Source organism: Sus scrofa, chromosome 14, assembly GCF_054392235.1.
Source record: "Sus scrofa isolate SSC_HxYL_T2T_F1_AM1 chromosome 14, Sscrofa_HxYL_maternal_Yorkshire_Landrace_v2.0, whole genome shotgun sequence".
Classification (NCBI taxonomy): Eukaryota; Metazoa; Chordata; class Mammalia; order Artiodactyla; family Suidae; genus Sus; species Sus scrofa.
In genome coordinates, this window is record NC_139396.1 from 36,354,282 (window position 1) to 36,378,112 (window position 23,831).

Sequence of the window (23,831 nt, forward strand, 5' to 3'; positions counted from 1 at the left end):
CTATTTCTATAAAAAATGCCATTGGAATTTTATTAGAGATTCCATTGATTCTGTATATCGCTTTGGGTAGCATGGGCTTTTTAACAATATTAATTCTTCAAATCCATGAACACAGGATTTCTTTTGATTTATTTACATCTCTTCAGTTTTTCATTAATGCTCTATTGTTTTTCATTAATGCTCTAAGTAATGATCTTTTCTACTTATTTGTTTAAATATATTTCTAAGTATTTTACTCATTTGATGCTATTGTAAATGAGACTGTTTTTTATGTTCTTTTTCAGATAACTTGTTAGTATATAGAAATGAAATTGATTTTTGAATGTTGATTTGTTTGGTTCTCCTGAAGGGGAAAGTGAAAAGGTGTGAGTGAGCACCTGACTTCCATAGCTATTCAGGGTTCTGCCAGAGCAACCCATTTCTCTCCCACACTCTCCACCCTAGGCAGCATACTGACTTATGAGCTGCATGATCAGGGGGAGGAAGGAGGGTGGGAGAGTGGTTATAGGACTCTTGGAGGGCATTAAAGGGATTCAGATGTTGCTAACTGCAGTGCAGACTCCATCAGGAAGCTTATCCATGAACCACTGAGGATATGTCATCTGTGGATACTCCCAACCATTCAATAGGCACCCCTAGCACTTCATGCACCTCACCTGCACCTCTTAACCCTCAACCCTGTAGCTAGTTCCTGGTGCATGTTCCCAGTGGCAGTGGCAAGAGCAAGCTTGAAGATGGATATTGAGCATGTGTAGAAAGCCAGCCTGAATCTGCAAGTCAAAAGAGACCTTAAACTTGAGCCTTAGTGACACTGTTGAGAAAGCAAAAGGGGGGCCGTAAACACCTGACCTGGTGTATTGCAGGATCAAGAAGGCACAGAAGCTTAAGAATTCTGCTACAGGAGGGAGAAAGAAGCATGGTGCAGGAGTGTCCATAGAAGGTCTGAAGAAACCTCAAAATTCATAGCAGGGCTAATGGAAAGTATATTCCTCCTGAAGGTAATTAGTAAGGATTGGAGGAGGTGACTGGTACTCCAAATGCAAAGACAGCAATGCAAAACTTTAGAACATGAAAAATCAAGAAAACATGGCATCATGAAAGGATCCCAATAATTTTCCAGTAACAGATCCCAAAGACATGGAGTTCTATGATTTACTGAAGCTAATTCTAAATATATTTTAAGGAATGCCAGTGAGGTACAGAAAGCACAGAAGAGAGGACAGTTCAGCAAAATCAGGAACCAATACATGAAAAAAGAAAAGTTTAACAGAGACAGAAATCATTTAAAAAAAATCCCAGATAATTCTGGAGCTGTTAAAAAGAATGACATGAAAATACAATAGAAAAAAGGGCCAACCTTTCAAAAAAAATGCAAGAGAGCATCAACAGCAGAGTGGATCAAGTGGAAGAAAGAATCTGTGAGTTAGAAGAGAGAGACTTTGACTTTATCCAGACAGAGAACCAAGAAAAAAAGAATAAAAAAGAGTGAGAAAAGCCTGTGTGATCCATGGGTTACCATTAAAAGAAACAGCTTGTGAATTATTGGAGTTTTAGAAGGATGAGAAAGGTATAAGGTGGCAGAAGGATTGGTTAAAGAGATAATGACTGTACACCAGAAACTAATACAACATTGTAAATCAACCGTACTATTAAATAAATAAATAAATAAATGGTTGAGAATGTCTCAAATCTGATGAGAGATTTCACCATTCAAGTTCATAAAGCTCATATAGCCAAACCAAATCAATTCAAAGAGATCTTCTCTAAGACACATTATAATAAAATTTTTGAAAATCAGAGAGACAATCTTTTTCTTTCTTTCTTTCTTTTGGCCACACCCATAGCATGCAAAAGTTCCCAGGCCAGCAATTGAACCTGCACCACAGCAATGACAATGCCAGATCCTTAACCTGGTGGGCCACCAGGGGACTCCCAAAGAGATGGTGAAAAATCAATAAGAGAAGAGAAACTACTATATGGGAGCTCCTATACAGCTAAGAGTGGGTTTCTCAGCAGACCTTTACAGGAGAGAACATGGGATGATATATTCATGGTTCTGAAAGGGAAAAAAAGGCAGCCAAGAATACAGTATCTGGCAAAGTTGTCTTTCAGAGTGGAAAGATAAACCTGAGTGAGGTCATTATCTCTAGACCTGCTTTAAAAGAAAAGCTGAAAGAAGTTGTTGAAGCAGAAATGTACTGGTGCTAATTAGTAACCTGAAAACATATATGTTTCATGTTTTTTATATAAGTTCTATATATATAACATATGGATGAAGGCAAATATATAGTCTATGTATAAGTTCTATATATATAACATATGGATGAAGGCAAATATATAGTCTATGTATAAGTTCTATATATATAACATATGGATGAAGGCAAGTATGTAGTCAGATTCAGAATACTCTGCTCCTGTAATATAGTAGTGTTAAACTCTTACCTCTACTATACAGGTTAAACAAGAGTATTAAATATAGCTATAGCTGCAATAATTTGTTAATAGATAGACAAAAAAAAACAAGAACTTGTGAAATCAGAGACATAAAGGGAGGGAATAAAGGGTAGAGTTTTTGTATGCAATTAAAGATGTCTTTGTTAGCATAAAACATACTCTTTTGAACATGTATATGTTTTTTATATGTGTAAATGTTTTATGTAAGCCCCACTGTAATCACAAAGCAAAAACCAACAGTAGTTTCACAAAAGATTGAAAAACAAGTAAATCAGGAGTTCCTGTTGTGGCACAGTGGAAATGAATCTGACTAGTATCCATGAGGATATGGGTTTGATCCCTGGCCTTGCTCAGTGAGTTAAGGATCCTCTACTGCCATGAGCTGTGTTGTAGGTTGCAGATGTGGCTCTGATCTGGTGTTGCTGTGGCAGAGGGGCTGTGGCCAGCAGCTATAGCTCTGATTCAACCCCTAGCCTGGGAACCTCAATATGCTGTGGGTGTGGCCCTAAAAGAAGCAACAAAACAAAGCAACCCCCCAAAACAAAAAACAAAAAGCAAATGAAAGCATACCACCATAGAAAATCGTCAATTCACAAAGGAAGGCAGTAAGTGAAGAAAGGAACAAGGGAATTATGAAACATCTAGAAAACAATTTATAAGAGTTGATAAATAACTGAAGTTAAGAAATCAATAGGTAGGTTTAATATCAGATTAGACAGTCAATAATCAAGAGATGCGTCTTGTCCAACATTCCTGGAAAATGTGAGATTTTCTCTGATTTTATCAGCTTGGTTTATGTCCCACAGTCGGTACCATTCAATGTAGGTAAAGAAAGGGTATACAGTTATTGGCCTAACATAGATTATATACCTCCCTACTAATTATAACTGTAAGATTCTCTGGAACCACATGGTTCTCCAAATATATATCAGGGTTTGTTGGGAAGAGAAAGTAGGATGTAAGGGCGGATGATGGAATCTAGGGTATGAAACCACAAAATCGTTGTGCTTCAGAAAGTCAACAAAAGACACCTACCCCCTTGACCTTTTGTACACTAGCACACTCCTAAACAGGTGCATGTGCAGGAGATGGAAGAAATTTCCTTTTTTTGTACTTACAGGACAGGCTTAAAATATTTATAAGAAGCCCTTCCACCAGGTAACACAAACTTGCCATAGACTGAATGTTTGTGTTACCCCTCCCCCCAATTCATATATTGGAATTCTACCTCCAAGGTGCTGGTGTTAGGAGGTGGGGCCTTTGGGAGGGGATTAGGCTGTGAATGAAGACCCTTGTGGAATGGAATTAGTGTCCTTACAGAAGAGGCTCCAGAGAGATCTTTTACAAACTCTCCTACCACGTAAAGAAGTTACAGTGAGAAAAGGGGCCTCACCACACATTGAATATGTTGGTGCCATGATCTTGGACTTCTTGGCCTCCAGAACTGTGAGAAACAAATGTCTTTTGTTCATACGTCACCTTGCTTATGGTATTTTGTTATAGCAGCCTAAGCAAATTAAAATGGCACGCAGCAGTTCTGAGCAGTATAGGATTAAATTTTTTAATTAAAGATTAAAGATCAAAGTCCTTTTCTGAGATAAGAAGTTGTTCATAAAGGAGAGGAGAGAGAGAGCAAGACTACTCAGAAAATGAAGGAGGGACCAAAACACCGACAAAGAAATGGCCAGTGAGGGAAGGAATTACACCGCAGTGGTCGGCTGAACTGGTTGAATCTTTTTCTGTATAGGTTTGTCCAGATCGTCATGGTGACCGACTCCTAGAAAAGTAGAAACTAGAACTTTTAACCTGATAAGGGGTCTGGTGCAACCATGCAGGGCCTGTGCTGACGAGAAACTCTTTGGGTAAAAGTGAGATCTGTCTTGTGAATTCACGCCGACCCCAGCTACTGTGGGGAAAAACTGTACAGAGAGTTATGTTCCCAATGATCCCAACTGGGTTGCCCAGTTGAGTGGGATGGGAGTGGTCAGGGGAGTGGTCAGAGTCCTGAAGATCTGTGCCTCCTACTTCCCTTGGCCGCTCCTGGAAATTCTCTTATGTGAGTTTTCTTCTTCTTTGATTATCCCACTGCATTTGGGCATTAGTCCAGTGATGTGTTTACCCAAGCTTGAATTTAGGTGCTAAACAGGGTTTTAATAACTATAAGAAGAAAGTACTTTTCCATCCATACTGGGGGCATCTGAACTTGAATGTGGGCACCGAAAAATCATTGGGTACATAAGGAGGAGCAAGTCTCAACCCATTCTCTTTGTAGGGCTGGTGTTTCAGAACCCAATGAGCACCAGATTCCACCTCACATTAGCCCACTAGTCATTTGGAAAACTGGGTTAGCCGTCAGGTTAGATCGTTTCCTTCAGTTAGATTGAGGCAGGCTTCCTGGAGCAGAGTCAGAGCTGCCAGATCTCTTTAGGAATTCTCCAGGAGCAGAGGCTCCGTCTGCTCATTCATCCATGCCTACATGTACGTGTGCATTCATTCATTAGCCCAGATCTTGGCTCCGTTGCATATTCTTTGACATCACTCTGCCTGGCTGGACAGATTCAAACTTCTCACTCCCTCAGCCTCTTTTGGCTAATGTCAGGGCTGAGAAAAGGCTAACAAACTTTGTTGTAAACTGAGTGTGAGCATCCTTGAAATTGAGCCACTCTGAATGCTTAACTGACGTAACCTGCGCTTCCTAAGAGAGACCAGCGGTTCCTAGTCCACCAGAGGCTTGGTTTTCTGAGAAGTATAATCAGTTTGGACTACAGTGAACTTCTCAGATGTCTAGGTGTCCCCATATGCCAGGATTCTGTTGGGACTTTTCTCAGTTACCATGTAGCCATTACAGAATTGTGGATACAAGTCTCATTCATATCATCTACAGTGTAAACCCTTCCATTTTCCTATCTGTGCACTAATGCTTGGATTCTCTGTCCCAGGTGGATCTCCCAATCCCATTCTCATTTTGTGGTTAACAAAGTCCCTGATGCTCTTGTTTTCCCAGCATCTTTTTTTTTTTTTTTGTACCCACAGCATGTGGAATATCCCTGGCGCAGGGATCAAACCTGCAGCACAGCAGCAGCCCAAGCCACTACAGTGATGACACTAGATCCTTAACCCACTGAACAAGGCTAGGGATCCAACCTGCATCCTCATGGAGACAACATCAGGTCCTTAACCTTCTGAGCCACAATGGGAGCTCCCTTCCCTAACGTCTTAAGTGACTTCAGCATCCATAAAAAAACCATCAGGTACCCTACCCTCTTCATTTATTGACTCTCTCACCTCCTGTGATGCTCACCTCCACTTTACCATACCATGCACTTTGAAAACACATAGAACTGCTTCACCTTTGGAATTTTGTAGTCAATTGCTTGACTCTGTGGCTACAGCTTTTTCCCTTTCAACTTTTCCACTCAGTGATTCTTAACACTCTTAATTTTAAACCTCATTGAAGTATTTGAATTTGGAGAAGAAGTTAGGTTGCTAATTTTTACAAGAGATCTTGATCAAAATATTGGATGTCTTTTATCATAATTTTAAAGTCCACTTTTAATCCATATGTAGATATTGTTCTTTTTAATAGTTCCAAATTAAAGTCAAGGGCATGATGCTCAGTTATAATTTGTAAGGACTTTCCCATGGTGGGGGGTCCTAAAGTAATGTTACTTTATTATGATGTTTTTATGTGATTTGACTGGTACCAGAATAATGGATTCCTGTGAAACAGAATGTTGATGTTTACTCTGAGTTCATGAGTTCTTAGGAAGTCACAAAACAATGGAAAATGTTTTACTGCTTGGTAGGGTTTTCATAAATTTCTTATTTTTTCACTAATAAGTAATTTATAAGTATTGTCAAAGTGGTCTGTGTCCCACAAAATGTTAAGCATCACATATCTAGTTGAATGAATATTTATTTTGAACCATCAATTTTTCAGTTGTGTTTTAAATAGTAGACCTAATTAGTAAAAGAGTAAGATCATTGGTGAGTTAGTTCATTGTAGGCAGGCGGGAGTCCTGTTGTTTAATTTAATGGTGTTTGATGTACCAGCAATGCTTTATGATCTGGAGCGTAATTATCTGGTTACCTCTATGCCTTCCCTTCTACATCATCCACTTCTTGGAGCAAGCGCTGTGCTTATATAGGGTATCCTTCGGCTCTCCTTAACCCTATCATGGTACTAATGATTTATATTCTGTCCTCAGAGAAGGATGACATCAATTTAATAAAATGTTTTTGAAAATATTGAATTTTAGAGTTCCTGTCATGGCTCAGTGGAAACGAATCAGACTAGCATCCATGAGGACACAGGTTCAATCCCTGGCTTCACTCAGTGGGTTAAGGATTTGACACTGCCGTGAGCTGTGGTGTAGATTGCAGATGTGGCTCAGATCTTGCATGGCTATGGCTGTAGCATAGGCCAGTGGCTACAGCTCTGATTTGACTCCTAGCAGGGGAGCCTCCATATGCTGTGGGTGGGGTCCTAAAAAAGACAAAAACAAGAAAAGAAAATATTGACTTTTATAAGGGTTTGATTTTTTTTTAAAGTAGGGCAGCAGGACATGAGAAATTCCTCACTGATAATCTCAGAATAAAGGCCATAGAGGAGTAAAATACCTAGTCAAGAACCAGGCAGAGGTGTTAAGATGGATTTAGAGGTATAGTTGGATGGCTTCCCTTAAAATGGCAATGCTTCTGCAGAGAGAACAAGGTAAAGGTGTTACTAAATGGTAAATTACAAATAAGGCTCAATTGGAATAAGAAACTGCTGGACTGTTTATAGGAAAGTCTTCCTGGAAATGATCAGATGAAATAGAAGTATTCTTCAAATTCTCCCTAAAAAAGTTAGCTTTGGGAGTTTCCAGGTGGCTCAGTGGATTAAGGACCAGGCATTGTCACTGCTATGTCTCAGGTCACAGCTGTGGTGTGGGTCCGCTCCCTGGCCTGGGAACTTCTGCATGCCGTGGGTGAGGCCAAAAAAGGAAAATTAACTTTGGAGATAGTAGGTGCACCATTGCCATTTACTATGCCAGAGACCCACAGCTCACCCCCTCGGGGGTCACATAACAGAAAGGAGTCTCTTCTCTTGGTACATACATTGAACAGTGGCTCACCAGTAGCCTGGGGATGCTTGGCTCCATGGGACCACCACGGGAAGCAAGTGATGGGTAATTACGTTTTTGACTATAAGAGAAGCATTGATCTGGGCACATAAAATCTGCCCATTTGGCAGCCTTTTTTCCCCAGATTTTAAGGAGAAAGAGAGAACAGAAAAATGTAGAACAACAGGTTTTTTTTTTTTTTTTTTTTAACTTTGCTTAAAGTATTCATTTTTCCTCACATGATGTTTCTGGCCAAGAGACAGAGAAATATATTTAAATTTATATGAGAAATTTATGTTTATTCTGTGACAGTTGACATATATCTTAAACAACCTTTATCTTGAAATTTCTAATTTTTTCCTTACAGAGTTCTAGTAATTATAACCATGTTTTGATCGCTTTTTGTTATGCATATAATTTTCACTATTGTAACATGTGAAAAAAAAGATATACAAAGAAAATATTAATAATTGCCTCTTCACCTGTGATCCTTTCCTTGTGAGGTACCAACCTCTTTGATGTGTTTGCTAACAATTTGATGAGTATCCGTTTGTTACTTCTGCATGATCATATATGTATAATAAGAAATCATATATATTTTCATATATCTGTGATTTATTATTTCCAGTAATAAAATCATACTCTATAATTTGCTGGGGTTTTTTGGCTGTGCCAGCAGCATGTGGAAGTTCCCCTGTGGAAGTTTGAACCCACAGCCCGGCAATGACCTGAGCCACTTCAGTGACAACACCGGATCCTTACCACAGGGCCGCAAGAGAACTCCTGTAATTTGCTATTTTTTAACTTAATAATTTATCATGGACACTTTTTCAGGCCAATTAAAATATATTCTTTTAAATATATGGATAATTTTAATGGCATAGACGTGCCAATCATGGTCTGATTACACATAGTTTCTAATTTTTTTTCCATTATAAATGACATTGCAGTAAAGTTTCTTGCACATGATATTTTAGTGTACTGTGCTCTTCTTCCCATGAGATAGATTCTTATCACGATTATTCTATAACAGGACGTGCATTTTAGATTTTATTAGTCCCGGTTGGATTATTTCTAAGGGGATTTTAGCTGTTTATAGTCTCATTAATGAGATTTGAGAGTACCTATTTCTCCGTAAGTCCACCTGAACTGGATAATGTCCTTTGAGAAAAATCTTGCCAAAATAAGAATTAAAAAAAAAATCATCTGTGCATTAAAAAAAGTCATCTGTGGTAGAATTGGTGTTTCTGTGATTGCCTAGTAACATTGTAGATTTTTTTTTTTTGGTAATGCTTATTGGCTATTTGTATGTCTTTTATTGCTGAATTGGTTCTTTATATCTTTTACCCATTTTTCTCCTGGAATTCTTTTCTCTTAATTTTTTGTGAGTTTTGTCAAGCAGAGTTTTAATTTTTAACGTGGTCATGTCTGCCAGCAATGGCCTTTAAGACATCTGGGTTTTCTTTCTAATTTAAGATGTCCCACTTTAATCTGAAATCTGAATGATATAATGTTCTCCTCTATTTTACTTTCTTCTAGTGTTTGTATGCCTCTGTTTTTAAGTTTTATTTATTTCATAAAATTTAAAAAATGTGTAGAAAAGTAAAAAGTTAAGAAATGTCTTTAAAAAATAAACAAATCATTGCAGATACAGTTAAGCTTCATTTTTTATGCCTTTTTCTTCCTACCTTTTTTGGAGATTATTCTTATCCTGAAGTTGATATGAATCATTAATATGCCATTTGCGTGCTTCTATTTTTGGTGACAAAACTGACCTAACTCCTTTTTTAATGCTTCAAAGGGTATCTAATTAGGTCAAACCATTAAAAAGGATTATGGAAAATTGAAAGAGCTGTCTTTAAAAGACTGGAATTATCCCAAAGGACACATTTTGTTATATTTCACTCAGTGGTGTATTTTGAACGTATTTTCTTGTCCTTAAGGTTTTTTTTTTTTTTTTTTTTTTAATAGCACCATTTAAAATTGTATAGAAACACTGTCATATTCTCTATTATACGAAATAAAGGTTTCCACCATTTTTTTTTTTAATTAAAAAATGTTGTTGGAGTTCCCTGACGGCTCAGCAAGTTAAAGATCTGGTATTGACACTGCTGTGATCCTGGCGACTGCTGTGGTGAGGATGCAATCCCTGGCCTACTATGGGTGTGGCCCAAAAAAAGTGTTGCAGAAATACTTTCCCAATCACAACCCTGTTTCCCTTCACCACTAGGAATGATTTCCTTGCTTTTCTTTATAGTTTTCTAGATAAGCAAGCCACACCCTGAGTGTTCTCTACTGACTACTTTCTCTCTCTCTTTTTTTTTTTTTTTTTTGCTGCACTCACAGCACATGGAAGTTCCTGGGCCAGGGATGGAATCTGAGCCATAATGCAAATGGGTCCTAACCCACTGTACCATAGTGGGAACTCCTCTTTTTTATAATATGGTTAGACTGAGAACTTTCAAAATCTCCAAGTTTGATTTCCCTTCTATAATCACTTCTGTTGGTTTGTAATTTCTTTCTTTTTTTAAAAATTAAATTGTAGTTGATTTACAATGTTCCTTCAATTTCTGCTGTACAGCAAAAGTGATCCAGTCATATATATATATACATTCTTTTTTATACTATCTTCCATCACGGGCTGTCATTTCTTTCTTCCGGCATTTTACTATAAGTCATTATAGTATAAGTCAGGAGGAGCCAAGCTCATCTTCAACATTTTGCTTAAATTTTGCTTCAGTTAGACATCCAGTTTCATCACTTTCAAGTTCTGCTTTCTGCAGTACACTTGGACACGGACACGATTCAGCCCCATTTGTTGCCACTTATCACAAGAATCACCTTTCCTCCTTTTTCCAATAACATGTCTGTAATTTCTGGCTGAGGTATCATCTGAATGGTCTTTTCTGTCCATATTTATAACGACATTCTATTCATTACGTAGGTATTCTCTAAGAAGATTGAGGCTTCCCTCCTCCCTTTCTGAGCTCTCATTAGAATCTCCTTCAAAGTTCTGTTCTCTGCAGAGTTCTGTTCTCTGGTACACACAACAAAGCTCTTCCGTCTACACATTACTCAAATTCAATACTGCTTCTACATTTTAAATTATTCGTTAGAGCAGAACCCCCCACTTCTTGGTCCCAAGTTTTGCTTTCTTCTGTTTGTGCTGCTCTAACAAAAATACCATGGAGTGGGTGGCTTATAAACCACAAATGCTTTATTTCTCACAGTTTTGGAGACCGGGAAACCCAAGCACAAGGCATGAGCAGATTCAGTGTATGGTGGGAGCCACTTCCTGGCTTATTTACAGCCCTCTGTCCTGTGTCCTCACATGATGCAATGGGTGAAGGGAGCTCTCTGGGGTCTCCTTTATGAAGACACTAATCCCACCCATTAAGGCTACACTTTCAGGTCCTAATCATTTTTCCAAGGCCCCGCCTCCAAACACTATCACATTGGGGATTAAGCTTCAGTCTGTCTTCTTGTGTGGTTATTCTCAGATTTCTTGTTTGTTTGTTTCACTGTGTTGCTAAAATTTCTTGTTCTCCAGAACTCTCCCTGAGCTGATTTTCTTCATGGATAGCCATCTAATTATGCTTAATTGCTGGGGAACAGAATCTGGGTTCTTCCGTGTTACCTTTTTGGTCACCAAATTTTAGTAATCCCGGAATAAGCCCATGAAGATACTTTGTATATATTGCTGGATCAATTTATTGTTGTGTTGGACATTTTTGCCAGTGTATTTATGAGTGTAATGGCCTGACATTTTCTTTCCCATGTCCTCCAGATTTTGGCGTCAAGTTTATTGTAGCTTTAGGAATGAGAAGGCACATCTTCCCTCTTTTCCTTTTATCTTGAAGAAATGTATACAAGTGGTATTTTTCTTTATAGATCTCACTTACCAAGATGTTAATCTAGGCTTGGAATTTACTTGTGGGAATGTTTCTAATTAAAGGATTTGATTTTAAAAAGAGTTTTAGGGGAGTTCTTGCTGTGGCTCAGTGGCTTAAGAACCCAACATAATCTCTGCGAGGATGCAGGTTTAATCTCTGGCCTCTTTCAGTTGGTTAAGGATCTGGCATTGCCACAGTGGATGTGTAGTTTGAAAATGTAGCTTGGATCTGGCGTTGCTGTGACTGTGGTGTAGGCTGGCAGCTGTAGCTCCGATTCAACCCCTAGCCTGAGAACTTCAATATGCCATATGGTGCTGCCATAAAAAGAAAAAAAAAAGAATTATCTAAGTATACATTTCTTAATTTCAAGAAGTTTGGAGTATTAATTTCCTAAAGCTGCCATAATAAAGTACTCTAAACTGGATGGCTGAGAGTTCTGTAGGCTAGAAGTCTGAGATCAAGGTTTTGGCAGGGTTGCTCCTTTGAAATATGTGAGGGCGAATCTGTTTGGTCCCCTTCCCTCATACAGGGTCTCCATGGTGGGAGGAGTCCAGTGGCAGAATCCCTGTGGGCTGAGGTCAGCCTGGAAGTGGTGAAGTCATCGATTGTCCCACCTGAATTTCCAGCAACCTGGAATGATGCCTGAGTGGCAGAATCACACCATTCACTAAAGAATAAGCCTCCCCCAGAGAGCTTTAAGAATTTGATTAAAAATAAGAGGAAACTCAGCAGTCGTACCTTGACTAGTGAGTAAGACTAAGTAAGAAAGAGGAGGTCCTGGTAATGTTAACATAAATGCTCTCCCAGATGCCTCACCTCTATCTGACTCCTCTGAAACTTACAAATAACCTGGAGAAAAAGAGAAGTGACTCTGAATTGACTGAGTTTCTGCGACTGGGTAGAATGAGGTTTATAATAGGAAGTAAGTTCATTTACAAAATGAAAGTTAGGGGTTCCCATTATGGTACAGCGGAAACGAATCCGACTAGTAACCATGAGGTTTTGGGTTCGATCCCTGGCCTCACTCAGTGGGTTGAGGATCTGGCGTTGCCATGAGCTGTGGTGTGGGTCACAGACACGGCTCAGATCCTGCATTGCTGTGGCTGTGGTGTAGGCCGGCAGCTGTAGCTGCAATTTGACCCCTAGCCTGGGAACTTCCATATGCCATATGTGTGGCCCTAAAAAGGAAAAAAAAAAAAAAAGTTATACTTTTGCAAATGTGCCTAGTGGGCTAATATTCATACCCCTTACATGATTCAAACTCCTTTATGCCAAAATATTTCTTTATTGACCCTCCTCCATCTGCTTTCTCTCCTTGCCCTCTCTACGCTCTCTAGTTGGTGAGTTGTGTTTAACCCTCTCTTGTCCAGCTTTAAAATATCAGTGTCATCTTCCACATTCTATCAGTCTTACTTCTGACATCCATCCTCAATCTGTTCTTCCTTCTTACCCTCACATCAGTGTCCCAGTCCTAGATTACTAGAATATGATAATGTTGCATAAAGATATGGCTTTTATTTAAGACTGTATCTCATAAATAGAAAATATACCTTATTTACAAAACTGCATTTTAACAAATACCAGCTTTATCTTAGGCCACAAAGAATGATTCAGTAAATTCACAAGAGTTGTAGAGAAGATCACATTCTCTGATTTCACAAAATTGTAATTCATACATGTGGAGCTTATACTGGGGTCAGCTATTGTTTAAGAACTTTACGTATAGCAACTCCTATAACCCTCCTGACACCGTGACATAGGTACTGGAGTTATCCCATTATATAGATAAGGAAACTGAGAACAGAGAAAGACTCAAGAACTTACCCAAGGTCAGTTAGTAAGGGGTGGGTGGAGATATGGCACTATAGTTGAAATAGCAGTTTGGTTGTGTACATAAGCTGAGGAAAGTTGTGGAAAAGTACACACATGAAAACAGAGTGTAAGCCCTTATGAAATATTTACTTTAACCTGACCATCTACCCATATAATTATCAGAGTTTCCTTTATCCATCGTGTTAATTTTTCTTGTACAGCCAAGAAAGTTTTAAACATTTTAAATTTCCTTTCCTGGAACCTGAAGAAGAGAGAGTTAGACTTTTCACCACTTCCTTTTTTTTTTTCTTTTTTGTTTCATTTATTTATTTATTTAAAAAAAATTTTTTTTTTTTTGTCTTTTTAGGGCTTCACCTGTGGCATATGGAGGTTCCCAGGCTAGGGGTCTAATCAGAGCTGTAGCTGCTGGCCTATGCCACAGCCACAGCAACACAGGATCCGAACCGCATCTGCGACCTACACCACAGCTCACGGCAATACTGGATCTTTGACCCACTGAGCGAGGCCAGGGATCGAACCTGCGTCCTCATGGATGCTAGTCAGGTTCCTTCCCGCTGAGCTATGGCGGAAACTCTCCTTCTTTCCTTAAACTCAGTTTGCTTTAATTTGCAGCAGATGGTCCAGTCTTCACAGTATTTAATTGCATATTCGTCATTGTCGCACTTCATTTTGCAGTTTCGGCGTCCTCCAGGACATCCTTTATAAAGAAAGTAACTTCTGGCTTTGGAAAGAGAAACATTATATTGTATTACTTGCTTATATATTTTAACATCTCAAGTGTTTTGTAACATATTAAAGCAACAACAATAAAGAAATTACCCAGAGGGAGTTCCCATTGTGAGGCAGAGGAAACAAATCCACCTAGTATCTGTGAAGATATAGGTTTGATCCCTGGCCTCGCTCAATGAGTCGGGGATCCCGAGTTGCTGTGGTGCAGACTGGCAGTGCAGCTCTGATTTGACCCCAAGCCTGGGAACTTCCATATGCTACAAGTGCGGCCCTAAAAAAGCCAGCAAACAAACAAACAAAAACAAAAAAGGATGCAGGAGAGAAAAGTGGACATGTTGAAAAGAAGACAAACAAGGGTTTCTTCTTTTTTCTAATTTAATGAATTTTATTATATTTATAGTTGTACAAGGGTTTCTTCTATAGAGTAGCAAAGTGAGGCAGGAGCTGAACAGGAACAGCATTATTATTTTTTAAGAACAGTCAAAATGTATTTCTGATTAAAATTAATGATCTTTTCAGGGGTGGGGGATTCATGATTCAGGAAAGAATATTTCAGTTGAGAAGTGAGGTCCCTAAGGAGTGCATGGGGATGGGATTTAGCGTACCAGCGATGTAAGGGGTTAGCCTTACATCACAGGGTGTGAAGAGATGGCGAGTGAGATAGTATTGGTGGATGTGTAGGGTGGTGGAGTATGGGGATGTGATCACCTGTTGCTTTTACTGTCTTGGTGAAAAAAAAATGATCCATTGAGCATGAGAAGGGGACAGGGGAGTTGGGTCCAACTTTCTAGTGTGTTTAAGCGCATAGCTGGGTCACGTTTACTGAGGGAATTTCTGAGATCTGGACAGGATCTCATAAACCATAATCTTTCAATTTGGTTTCCAGTTCTTGCTCTCTCATAGGTGGGTGTTTCCTTCCATCTCTTTCCCCCAAGAAGACCTGTCCTACATTTATAGTAACCATTTCCATTTCTGTACTTAAAAAAATAGTTTTATTTCCTGGATTTTATCCCTAGACACCATAGTTTAGGTTTTTTTTTTTTTTTCCTTCTCATTTACCATTTTTTTTTTCTTTTTACAGCCACACGTGTAGCTTATGGAAGTTCCCAGGCCAGGGGTTGAGTTGGAGCTGCATCTGTGACTTACACCACAGCTTGAGGCAATGCTGGATCCTTAACCTGCTGAGTGAGGCTAGGGATTGAATCGCATCCTCGTGGACACTATGTCAGGTTCTTAAACCGCTAAGCCTCAATGGGAACTCCTCATTACAGTTTTTGATATTCTCTCTAAATCTTCAGATCCTTCCCAAATCCTTTCTTACAGTTTTTATGTTGAGGAACTTGGGTGTTTAACCTGTAGTGATCCCCTCAGTTTATATTTTTCTGATTGCCTACTCTTCAAGAAATTGGCATATTCCTGTGTCCTCTGTATTTTCAGTAAATTGACTGCTGGATTCAGAGGTGTTTCCAGACCCATATTTGATTCCTTTAGCTAGCTGTGCTGTAGTTGGTGAGGGGTGTGTGTGTAGTATCAGGATGCCCATAATGTCTGCTTGTCTCTCTTTTGGAGATGGAAAACAGCTACTGATGCCCAATAGCTAGATTCATTAATACAATGGGGGTTATATATTGGTGATACTGAATAATTATATGGCTTTTTCATTGTTTAGTTGTATGTATACAACTTAATACGTTTGGTGGCAGGTACACACCTGTGAAACCATCACCATTCATCACATATGAAAATTTCCTCTCACCTCCTTTATTGTTGTTGTTATTGTTTTTATTACTTGTGGTAAGAATACTTAGCATAGGACCTAGGCTCAGAAAATTTTAAGTGTACAGTTCAGTCTTGTTAGCTGTAGGTCCTATGTATAGCACAACTTCAAAACTTATCTATCTTGCCTAAATGAAACTTTGTACTCTCTGACCAACAACTCCCCATTTCCCCCACCTGTCAGCCCCAGGTAACCGCTGTTCTACTCTCTGTTACTGTGAATTTGACTTTTTTTTTTTTTTGCTTTTTGCCATTTCTTGGGCTGCTCTAGTGGCATATGGAGGTTCCCAGGCTAGGGGTCGAATCGGAGCTATAACCACCGGCCTACACCAGAGCCACAGCAATGCGGGATCCGAGCTGTGTCTGCAGCCTACACCACAGCTCACGGCAACACCTGATCCCCAACCCACTGAGCAAGGCCAGGGAATCGAACCCGCAACCTCATGGTTCCTAGTCGGATTCGTTAACCACTGAGCCACGACGGGAACTCCACGTTTGACTTTTTTGGATTCCCCATATAAGTGAGATCACACGTATTTGTTTTCTGTGTCTGACATTTCATTTAGCATATATCCTTGAGGTCCATCCATGTCAAGATGTCATGATTTCCTTCTTTTTAAAGGCTAAATTCATTTTACATATATATCACATTGTCTTCTTATGTGTGTGTGTGTGTTTCACTTTTATTGAGGAAGGACTAGTAAAAACTGTATACATTTATGGCATACAGTGTGATGTTTTGACAGTATATATTGAATTCACCACCACCATGAGATAGTTAACATATCCAACGCTTCACATGGTTATCATCTTTTTTTGTGTGGTAATATCCCTTGAGATCTACTCTCTCAGTAACTTTCAAGTATATAGTACAGTATTATTAATTATTAACTGTAGTCACCATGCTGTGCATTAAGTCTCTAGAACTTGTTCATTTTATAACTGAAAGTTTATACCCTTTGACCAACATCTTTCCATCCCCCCACACCCATCCTCTGGCGACAATCATTATACTATCCACTTCTTTGAGATTTGCTTTTTTACATCCCACGTATAAATGAGATCATACAGTACTGTTCTTTCCGTGTCTTGCTTACTTGACTTAGCATAATGTCCTTCAGGTTTGTCCGTATCATTGCAAATGGAATCATTTCCATTTTTTTAAGGCCGAGTTATATATATATATGTATATATGCACATATGTATATATATGTGTGTATATGCACATATGTATATATGTGTGTATATGCGCACATGTATATATGTGTGTATATGCACATATGTATATATGTGTGTATATGCGCATATGTATATATATGTGTGTATATATGCACATACACATACACAGACATCTACATATGTGCACGCATGTGTATATCACAACTTCTTTACCCATTTATCCATTGACAGACAATTAGGTTGTTACCATATCTTGGATGATGTGAATGAATAATGCCGTAGTGAACAAAAAAACCCACCTTTTGTGTATTCTTTTTGGATATTTGCATATCTTCTTTGGAAAAACATTTATTTAGGTCCTTTGCCATCTTTTTTGGTCTTTTGTCTTTTTAGGGCTGCACCCATGGCATATGAATGTTCCCAGCTAGGGGTCGAATTGGAGCTACAGCTGCTGGCCTACGCCACAGCCACAGCAATGCCAGATCCTAGCCATGTCTGTGACCTACACCGCAGCTTACGGCAACGTTGGATCCTTAACCCACTGAGCAAGGCCAGGGATCGAAGCCACGTCCTTATGGATCCTAGTCAGGTGTGTTAACGACTGAGCCACAATGGGAATTCTGTTTTGCCCATTTTTAATTGGTTTATTATTATTTTTGGCTATTGAGTCGTGTGAGTTCCTTCTATATTTTGCAGGAAACTTGCAAACCCTTATTGGGGATAGGGTTTGCACATATTTTCTATGATTCCATAGATAATCTCTTCGCTCTGTTGATTGTTCCATTTGTTGTGCAGAAGCTTTTTAGTTTGATGTAGATCCACTTGTTTGGTTTTGCCCTTGTTGCTTGTGCTTGGTGCATAAGAAATCATTGCAAAGACCAGTGTCATGAAGCTCTTCCTCCATGTGTTCTTCTAGAAATTTTACAGTTTCATGTTTAAATCTTTAATATATTTTGAATTGATTTTTCTCTATAAATGTACTCTTTTGCATGTGGCTATCCAGTTTTCCTAACACAATTTGTAGAAGAGACTGTCCTTTCTCCGTTGTGTAGTCTTGGCACTTTTATTGAATATCAGTTCACTCTGTGTGTGGGACCTTACTTCTGGCCTCTCTATTCTCTTCCATTGTTAACATATCTGTTTTTATGTCAGGACCATACTTTTAAAATTATATATTTTGAAGTTATGAACTGTGATGCTGCCAGCTTTGTTTTTTTGCTATTCAGGGGCTTTTGTGGCTCCATCTGAATTTTAGGACTCACTCTTTCTTCTCTCTTTCCTTTCTTTAAAAAATTTTCTAAAATCTTTGTGTAAAATTTTTAAAAAACTGTTTTAGGGAGTTCCCGTCGTGGCGCAGTGGTTAACGAATCCGACTAGGAACCATGAGGTTGCGGGTTTGGTCCCTGCCCTTGCTCAGTGGGTTAATGATCCGGCGTTGCCCTGAGCTGTGGTGTAGGTTGCAGACTCGGCTCGGATCCCGCGTTGCTGTGGCTCTGGCGTAGGCCGGTGGCTACAGCTCCGATTCAACCCCTAGCCTGGGAACCTCCATATGCCGCGGGAGCGGCCCAAGAAATAGCAACAACAACAACAACAAAAAAAGGCAAAAAAAAAAAAAAAAAAACTGTTTTAGGATTTTTTTTCTAATTCTGTAAACAGTGGCATGGGTTTGATCCCTGACTGGGAACTTCCATATACCATGGGATTGGCCCCCCAAAAAATGACATTGAGATTTTCATAGGGATTTTATTGTTTTCAGTACTATGAGCATTTTAACAATTCTTTCAATTGATGAACAGGAGATATCCTTCCATTAATTTATGTCTTTAATTTCTTTCATCAGTATTTCATAGTTTTCAGTGTACAAATCTTTCACCTCATTGGTTAAGTTGTATTCTTAAGTATTTCATTCTTTTTTTTTTTTTTTTGCTTTACCTTTTTAGGGCCACACCTGTGCCTGTGGAAGTTCCCAGGCTAGGGGTCAAATCAGAGCTGTAGCTGTCAGCCTACACCACAGCCACAGCAATGCTGGATCTGAGCCTCATCTGTGACCTACAGCACAGGTCACAGCAACGTCGGGTCCCTAACCCATTGAGCAAGGCCAGGGATCGAACCTATCTCATGGATACTAGTCGGGTTCATTACTGCTGAGCCACGACAGGAACTCCAGGTATTTTATTCTTTTGCTTCTACTGTAAGTGGAATTGGTTTCATAATTTCTTTTTTGAATAGTTTGTTGTTAGTAAATAGAAATGCAACTGGTTTTCACTTACCGATTTTGTATTCTGTAACTTAAATTTTTTTTTACTGCAAAGTTTTTTGGTGGCATCTTAGGGTTTCTGCATATAAAATCATGACATCTGCTCACAGAGATAATTGAATCTGAATTGTTTCTAACTTGAACTTGAAAACATATTTACTGGTACAGCTATGTCCAGTAAAATATTTTTTTTTTAAAAAGAAACAACTCGAAAACAATGGGGGAGGAAGTTCCCTTGTGGTACAGAAAGTTAAGGATCTGGCATTGTCACTGCAGGGGCTCAGTTGCTGCTGTGGCCCCTGGCCTGGAAACTTACACATGCTTCAGGCACAGCCAAAGAGAAAGGGGGGGGGGAGAATATTAGCAGACCTATATCTGTTTAAAGGCATAGTGTCCAGAATATATAAAGAACTAGGAACCCAATAATAAAAAAAAACCAAAATAAAAATATACAAATGGTCAATATACACTTAAAAATGCTGAACTCCATTAATGTTGCAAATTAAAATACAAATTAAAACTACAACAGAATATCACTTTGCACCAACTGGGAAGACTGTAATAAAAGAGACAGACAATAGCAGGTGTTAGTGAATATGGAGAAATGGGGACCCTCATGCACTGCTGGTGGGATTGTAAAATGAAGGATGAAGCTGTGGAAAATAGTTTGGCAATTCCTCAGAAATGTAAACATAGTGTAACCATAAAACACAGCAGTTCTATTCCTTGGCATATACCCAAGATACTTGAAAATGTATCCACACAAAAACTTGGATGAAAATATTCAGGGAAACATTTTTTTATAATAGCTCCAAACTAGAAACAATTGAAACGCCCATAAACTAATGACTGGATGAATAAAAGGTAGTTTATCCATTTAACAGAATACTGTTCATCTACTGAAAAGGGATTGAGTATTGATGCATGCTATAACATGCATGAACTTTGAAAAATCTTGTGAAAACAGACACAGAGGGTCACATGTTGTATAATTATTTTAAATGTCCAGAATAGGTAAATTGATAGAGAAAGAAAGTTGATTAATAGTTGCCAGGGTCTGAGGTAAGCCTAGGATGGGAAATGACTCCTAATGAATGTGGAGATTCTTTTGGGGACTACGGAATGTTCTAGAGTTGGATAGTAGCTTTAGTAATATACAGAAAACACTGAAATGGTACACTTTATTATTATTATTTTTTGGCTGCTCCTGCAGCATGCAGAAGTTCCCAGGCCGGGGATCAAACCTGCGCCACATCTGTAGCCAGAGCCACAGTAATGACAATGCCAGATCCTTAACCCACTGAGCTGCCAGGAACTCCCTAAAATGGTACACTTTAAAAGAGTGAATTTTATCTTGACTGAAAAAAACCAAAAACAATTAGGGAAATCTTGAATTCCTAGTATTAAAATGTGGTCTAAGGGAGTCCTGCATCAGAAAAGATGTCAATAGAGAATACTAAAAATCCCAGTGATAAGCACAAGATTAATATATATTTATCTTACATAGTTTTGGTGGATTTTAAAGTTAATTTGGGAGGGTCAGATTTATTATTCAATAAATGCGCCTGTTTCATTGGTTATTTGGTTAAGTGGGGAAATGGAATCTTAACCCCCACCATATATGAAGTAATTTCCACATAAGCCCTTGCCTAGATCAGGGATCTGAGGGTTCTGTGACCCACAGATTATGGGGAGCAGCCTTCTCTTCACTCTGGCCCTCCTTCTTATCACCATTCACTTTCTGTTTTTCCAGTTCCCCCAATTTTCTGTGTTCTGTAAACATCCTTCCACCTTCTTTAGATCAATCATAATCCTCAAGGTAGCGTTTATGGAAGGTTAAATCCCTGGAAGGCAACACCTTATGGTTCCACCATTAACTCTCCACTCCTCTCACCTTCTTCGTGGTGTAGAACAATCCACCCTCATCTAATTTATTTTCAAACTCTTGGAAGACCTTGTTTGCTCTTCCATTTATATTTTCATAACTCTGGAATGGAAGGCTCCCCTCTTACCTGGAGAAACAATGGATAACAAGATGAGGACCCCAAGGATGGAAAGCAAGACCCTCATGGTTAAGTTGGTTGGAGAGACTCTAGCTGGGATGAAGAGGACCTCTTTCTACGTTCAGTACTCAAGAAGTGAGTTGCCGTATGATTATTGAACCTTTCAGTGGCAAGAACATTTCTGTGTTCTAGTGAGCCTGCATATCAGGAGACATCATGCAATGAGCACCAATCATTCAGAGTACATTTGTCTAGTGTTGACAGTGGGGGGCAGTGGGCAAAGACAGTAGGATGCAGAGCACTTCCAGAGAAAGAGCAGCCACGGTGAAGACAGGACACAAAACGCTGTTGGAAAATCATTATCCTGGAGGAAATGTCAAGATTGAGGCAACATCTACAGAGTGAAAGGATTCACTTTATTTCCGCAATACTAGGAAGAGAAGCACTCAACATAACAATATACCTTTTTTAATTATGACTTTGGGGAACGTATGTTAGTAGACTTAAACAATGAAACTGTATTTGAAGCTATATACAAACTAGTGAGATACAGAAGAGCTTTTGTCTGATTGTCTCTTTGTTCAACCAGTTGAATGAGATCAATTCTTTTTTTATATATAAAATCTTAGTGAACACATATTGTTTACGCATTGCAATCATATGCAGCATGAGGGAGACCAAAAAAGGAAGATTGGGCCCTAAATATGCTTGGAAAAGCAAATAATACAGAAAAGACAATGGCAGTGCAACCTGAGCACATGTCTGACGAAGTGGCACAGTTATCTTGTAGACACCAAGGGAGTGAATGCAGAGACCATGGGAGTAGTTTGGGTGACCTAGAGAATGCTTAAAGAAGACATAAGTAAGGAGTTCCCTGATGGTTCAGGGGGTTAAGGACCTGGCATTGTCGCTGCTGTGGCTTTGGTCCCCACTGTGGCATGGGTTCAATCCCTGGCCCAGGAACTTCCATGTGCCATGCGAGTGGCTGACCCCTCCCCCAACCCCCCCCCCCAATAAACAAACAAAAAACAACAAACTGCAAAAAGAAGACATGAGTAGGAATACCAATTTTAGGAACTGCAAAGTGCATTCACATTCATTGTCTTATTTGGTCTTCATAATGTCTTAGATGGTCTTACTCTGGGTTAAGCAACTTTTATCTGTACCAAGAAGGACGCTCCTTTCTGCCATGGCTTCCTCAAGGTACTCCTTCCACTCCTCATGGAAAATTATTAGTTATATTATTTGAGCAGGTCCTTCCTGGCTAGTGAGGCTTTGAAAATGACACCCTGAGCTAAATCAGGGTTGGAGGCTTGGTGAAGGGATGGGGGACTGAGGTCCAGGAAGAGGCAAACTTCACAGGCCTTAGCCTAAGGGCCAGTGAGGGGACGGAAAGCTCTGGGGGTGACTTTCCCTAAACTTGGATTCAGGTTTTTTCTCCTCTGAAGTTGCTGAGACAGTGGCATCTTAGAAAAAGCCTCTCCCAGTGCCCTAAAAACTCACAGGGGGATCTCTGGGTCATTGGGAAGTGTGCTGGTTATTGATAACTCCTCCATTTACTTAAACCCGACTGGCCTGGAATCTCTAGCACCTCTGACAGAGAATCCATGACTTAGATTTTTCTAGAATTCAGATTTTTCCATGTGTCTTGGAATTCTTGACTTCTTGATCATGAGGAAGAGCTTTGGAAGTTTAGTTTACATTGCAGAGCAATCACATTTATGAGCATGAAACATCGGAGTTTCCTTATGGAACACTGAGGGCTGAATCTTCAATGATGCTTTGACATTTTCTCTAAAATTTGTTTCCTGTCCAGATAGATTTGAAGCCAGGAGATGGGCTTGGAAGGTTGCCCAGGAAGCCCAAGAACACTGCGTGATCCATGGGCTGGTGGTCAGAGACTTCAAAGGAAGGGAAAGGTCAGAGGAAGGTTCATTGCATTAGGGGGTGGGTTGGGTACCAGGTGAGTGTTGAGAGGGGGCTTATCACCGGATCGCTCAAGGCCTCGGTAGAGGAAGATAAAGCACTTGGACAAAGGCCTTTCTTTAAAAGAACACAGAGAAGAAAATCAGATGGTTATCATGCTATCAAAGTACAGATTGTCACAGCAGAAGGAGAAAGGAGTTAATTTACCATGAGATAATAAATTAGACTTAAGTGTTATTGGGTTCTGTTATTGAACTTAGCTTTCCAGAAAGGCAGGAGGTACTCAGATATTTATAACTGGGTGGTCATTGTTCATCTTCCTTCCCTGTGCTCAGTAGTATTGATAGCTTTGGTGTCTTTGCGACATTAGTCACTTCTTTTTTTTTTCTTGTTGCTGCAGTCTTTCTAAATGTATTGTTTCCTTACCTCCAGTCTATAAACATCCTCAAGTTCTATGCTTGAGGAGAGGAAAGTAAACCAAAAGTAAAATTACCTTCCTGTCTTTAGTTTACTTTTTCTGTAAGACCCTAACTTTGGCCCCTTTCCTCTCAGGAAAATAATATGATCTTTATTTCTAGATGTTTTGTTTTGTTTTGTTTTTTGCTTTTTAGGGCTGCACCTGCAGCATATGGAGGTTCCCAGGCTAGGAGTCGAATTGGAGCTGTAGCTGCCAGTT

General features: G+C 39.3%; 1 protein-coding gene across 3 annotated transcripts in view; it reads left to right on the forward strand.

Moving 5' to 3' along the window:
• GLRA3 (glycine receptor alpha 3) overlaps positions 1 to 23,831 on the forward strand; it is a 488,702-nt gene that overhangs the window by 59,520 nt on the left and 405,351 nt on the right. The window contains exon 1 of one of the 3 annotated variants that reach the window (XM_084997696.1): positions 18,929 to 19,136. The exons of the other annotated variants lie outside the window; for them this stretch is intronic. The gene's annotated coding sequence lies outside the window, so the exon portion shown is untranslated. Of the gene's footprint in view, positions 1 to 18,928; positions 19,137 to 23,831 lie in introns of those variants that run through there. 3 annotated transcript variants of the gene reach the window in all.